Below are 5,434 nucleotides of genomic sequence, written 5' to 3'. Positions count from 1 at the left end.
AAAGAAGAACTTTTATTTTAAATAAATGTTCGTTTTAAATCAGCCTACTTCAGTGTGATATGTTACCATATTATCATGCTTAACACTGAGAATTTGAATAATTGTAATGTGATGATCAGATGCAGATATCTAAATCAGAGAATATGGGCGGTTTGCGGGTGGATTATTTATTTTAAACAGTGGATTCGGGTGACTCAAAGTGCACCAAATTAATGAATTTATCTTTAAAATGTACAAAAAATTTTTACGGGGGTGCATGCCCCCGGACCCCCCTAGAGGTACCACACTCCACCAACAAAAATAATGTGGGAGACACATTAGGCTATATGATGATCTACAAAAAAATACTAATTTAATTATCTTATTATTAAAATACATTATTAGGATTTTTACCACCTCCGCCTCATTTTGAGGCTGTAAAAACCCTGTTACTGTATTTTGATCACAGCCCTATTTAAAGCCTTGTTCCATATGCCCCCTTTTATACTTTGAGCACCTGCCCCTCCAGAGGTCTCTGCACGGCCCTGTATATTCACATTATAATGCATGATCTGTAGATAAAAGGCTGTGGATTTGCATAACATGACTTTATTTTGTGTATTTGTATTTTATGTTTGTTGCTGTTTTTAAACGACTCGCTACCGTGTGCCTGTTCACACCACAAGGACTATGAATCGGCATCAAACGCACAATAACTGGAATTTAAAACTGTGAAGAAACAAATGATCAATAAACTGTTGGACAGATCTACACTAGGATTTGTGCGCCGACTTTTCTTCGCTTTGTGCCGTGAACTTTTAAATGCGCACTTGTGCAGCGCAGCGCTGAACACTGTGACTCCACGTTGCTTTGAGCACATCATGCGATGAGCATACGCGCTTTGTGCGCTCTGTTTTGAAGCGTTTCATATTATCATGTTTTTTCCTATATTTTTTATACCTAGCCTGCACAATACATTTAAAATAAGCATAATTTAATTGTATATATTGTGTGCACTAAAGCTGGTGAAAACTAGAGCTGGGTATTGACACAAATTTCACAATTCGATTCGATTTCGATTCACAAGCTTGCAATTCGATTCGATTTCGATTACGATTCGATTCGATTCAATATCGATTATTTTGGATATCAGGTACAATACATTGCAAATTTTCTCAAGGAAAACAAATCTCTTAACTATTATTGTAACTGGGAGTCAGTTGTAGCCTAGGCTTCATTAGCCTACTATAATATTGAAGGTAAAAATTAACTGATTTGTATACAAACACTTAAAATACACTTTTATTTATTTTTTATAATAATAAAGTTATATGAAATTATATAAAAATTTAAATGGTGGCTGTCATAAAAAAAACTTTCCAGATTTATTCAAACATGCATTAAATATTGAAGAACATTAAATATTATAATGAATATGTAATATGGTGCATATATTTAACAAAATGCTCCTCTCTAGAGTAAATTTTTCTAGCTGACTAACGAGTATATGGTCACTGGATATATGGTTTTTCTGAGGTAAATGTGACGTTACATGACATTGTTTACTAATGTCTTTCCACGGTTGAAACAGTGATTGAGCGATTCCATGTGACATGATACGGACTTCGATAAGTTGTACTCTATCTTTTAACACACTTTCAGATGCTCATTCATGTTTATTTCGCGCTGTAACTGGTATTATTAAGGCGGAAGAAGATCACGTGCGCTCCGCGCTGCTGCTTCTCTTGAGCTGATCGAGCTGCGCCAGAGCGATCTCACGCCACATCGCCAAAACGGTAATTATGTTTTTGAATTTCGTAAGAAAATGGACGTAATTTGAAATCTGAGACTTTGTTTCATATCAATAATAACAAAGCACAAAGATGATTGCGATTTATGGGATTGGATGCGCGCAACAATGTTCCATTCATTCATCAACTGAAAACAGGATGACTAATCGATTCTTGGGATTTAAGAATCGATATCGTTTCGTAAAAATGAGAATCGATTAAAATCGAGAAATCGATATTTTTTGCCCAGCCCTAGTGAAAACCTATCTCAGGTCCACAACGTCAGATGACAGATTAAGCAATTTAGGTGTTCTAAGTATTCAAGGAGTATTCAAGAGTCAAGGAGGGCAAAGGCCTTAAATCTAGATGAATTTGTTGATCTTTTTGCAAAAAAAACCCACAAAAATCGTAGAATACAGTTAATGTGACTGATTCTGAATATGTAATGCAAATGTAGAAAATATAATGGAAATACAAATACATTGTTGAATGATTGTAAACATGGTATTTTGCCTGTTAATGCCTACAGTGCAGTGCAGAACATGATATGACAACAATAAGGGCTAAATGTAACTGGCCCCTCTAACAGTACATCTGGCCCCAGCTTGGCCCCCCCAGTTGAAATGGTCTAGAACCGCCACTGCTCGTCTCTTATTTAAAAAACGACTGAAATGAATTCTCTGCCAGATAACTGGAGATGTTTTATTTATTTGTACATTCGTGCCGCGAGATGTTTTATCGACCCTGGCAAAAAGTGGTGGGGACATGTCCCACCCGCAAATTACGCCTATGCCTATAGCCTATTTTCCGGACTGTATAGGCTAAGTCACGTTTTATCATGAAACACGCTGTGGTTTATTCCAAAGTGACTCAGGCATATATAATGCATTTAACGTTAAATAATCTAAATGTTGACTTTCAAAAGTAGGAGCGCCGAAAAGGCTATTCTCTGTATTCTGGTTCATTTTTGGTGAGCGCCAGAAAGATCTAAAGAGACCGAGACGAGCTAAAGCAGCGCATCATGTTGTTTTATTTATTTTTCAATGGCATGCTATTTTGTAGTCATTTTGAATGTACACAAATAAAAATATACATTTTTCTGTTTCGAATGATGTCATATTATCTGTATGAGTATTAAGTTATTTCCCAGCAGTGGAACAAATCCAAGTGATGGCGCTGGCGCATCGCGCTCTCACACAACAGTTCTGGCGTTGCTTCATATCGCAGACTGCTCATTATCAAAATAAAACACAGTCAACCAAACATATAACAATTATTCTGCCTAATTTAATTGGTCTGTTGCACAATATAAAGGGCAAGCTGTGCCGCACACAGTCCTACTTGTTACTCCATTTCCCAAAAAAACTATGCGATAGCAGATTAGAACCCAGAACATCTGACACGGTTGGCGAAAATTCTACCACTGGACCATTAAGATACACGTCAGTCAGCAGCGGATCTATGTATTTATGCCTGATAACATATATCAGGTTACATCTCATTAAACGACAAATTAAACCCCATGTAGCCTACTATTTAAATCGATTGAAGGTCATCGTAATGTTATTGTACATATATCTGATTTAGCATTTTATTAGCAACCGCTTTATCCGTGCAACTGCTGCAGCGGACTATTATTAGAATAATAGAAATCTAATACTCAAGCTGTTTTCTCATTTTTCTACTCTTAATATTAAATAAAAAAACGACTGAACGAAAGATACACGGATTATCTTGAACCACTAGCCTGGGTGCCAGCCCGAACCCCGCCCACAATATTTTTTGGTCGGGAAGTTCGGTCTGGACTCGCTCCGTTGAGGAGCTATTATGCCCGAACAAAAATTGTTCGGACCAATCAAATTGTCAGGGCGGGCTTTATACGATGATGGACAGATGAGCAACGGTAACGTAATCACCTACGTCACCAAAGAGTGCTTGATTTGAATTAGTTTACAACAAAGACGAGTGCAGCTGGAGAATTGAGATTTCACAAGTTCACATTTACAAATAAGTCAGATAGAATAAATGCTTATAGCCTATAAGATTTCACGAGTTCACACAAATAAGTCAGATAGACTAAATGCGTATATGACGTGCTGTCCGAGGGCTGTGGGCTCGGTAGCCATACTCCCCCGTGTTCCTGGTTGTGAGAGAACAAGACAAGAGTGAGGATTCGGGGTGGTGGAGGGATGCTGAAAAACTGTCAAGGAGTGTTAGGTAAGTTGACAGAGTGAATATGCTTCCTCATGCTGATATAGGGTAACGTTAGACATGGTATTGTTTGATGACAAGTTGATATTGGATTGATTATTTGTACGTGCTTCTCCCGAACTTTGTTTATGAAACATCATGTGTAGATTCCGCCATCGCGTCTGTTATAGAAGATATCCACAGCGCATTCATTTTAAAAGAGGAACAGAGAGCCGCCACATTTTGTTGGTTGAAAATATGAATGAAGAACATGCGTCATTTACTCCGTTGCTCTGATTGGTTGTAGGTCTATCCAATTGAGTGCAGAGTTGTTGTTTTTTCCTGGTTCGGTTGAGACACGCCCCATAATCAAATCTCTATGGAGCAGTCTCAGACTCACATTCTGACTAGAATATGAGTATGACGAAGTCAGGCTATTGAACCACCACCGCGTTTGCGGCAGAAAACTACTGCAGTGCAGCCAAAATGCTCTGTTCGCCTTATCTGAGATCATTTATTCTTCCCTGTGGATGACCTGTGACCTACTTTCTGTAAGACCTGAATTTTTTTTTATTTAATTTTTGAGATTGAATTTTAGAAAACTGAATTTGAAGATCCGAATTTCTTCATCTTGAAAACTTGAATCTGTATTTTTTTAAACTGAATATTTGCAGTATAAGAATTCAGAACAAAAAAACTAGCTGTTTGAAAATACATGTCTATAAAATTCAGCCATAAAAACATTTCAGTTTGTTAAATTTCAAATGTTCAATATTCGTTTAAAAAAAAATCAAATTCAGAACTATTTTTACACTTGCAAATAATTCAAATTTACACAATTCAAATTCAAATCATTTTGTCATATTCAAATTTACACAATTCAAATTCAAATCATTTTGTCATATTATAAGCTCCATAGTTTAAGAAAGAATCACCAATACCAAAAGCTTTCAAAACATTAAAAAGATAACCATGATCAACCCGATCAAAGGCTTTCTCTTGATCTAAAGAAATTAAACCAACTTTCGTTTCAAAACTTTTACAAATATCTAAAATATCCCGAATTAAAAACAAATTATCCATTATTGTTCTTTCTGGGATACAATAAGTTTGATCTTTTTGTACAATCAAGTTGAGATATTTTTTAAGTCTGTTAGCAAGACACTTAGACATAATTTTGTAATCAGTAGTCAGAAATGCAACAGGTCTCCAATTTTTTAAAAGAAATAAATCTCCCTTTTTTTGGTAATAAAGATAGCACAGCACGTTGACAAGACATAGGCAAACAACCATCTTTGCTGCATTCACAGAAAACCTCATACAAGTCTTCTCCAATACAGTTCCAGAAACGCTTGTAAAATTCAGATGGCAACCCATCAATACCAGGAGATCGTCCAATACCAAGCTGACCAACTGCAGTAGTGAGTTCTTGAAGAGATAGTTCAGTGTCCAAGGCAGTCTTAGAGTCTGAGTCT

This window comes from Squalius cephalus, assembly GCF_949319135.1.
Source record: "Squalius cephalus genome assembly, chromosome: 13".
Taxonomy (NCBI): domain Eukaryota; kingdom Metazoa; phylum Chordata; class Actinopteri; order Cypriniformes; family Leuciscidae; genus Squalius; species Squalius cephalus.
The sequence above is the reverse complement of the archived record's forward strand: the minus strand, read 5'-3'. Positions refer to the sequence as shown.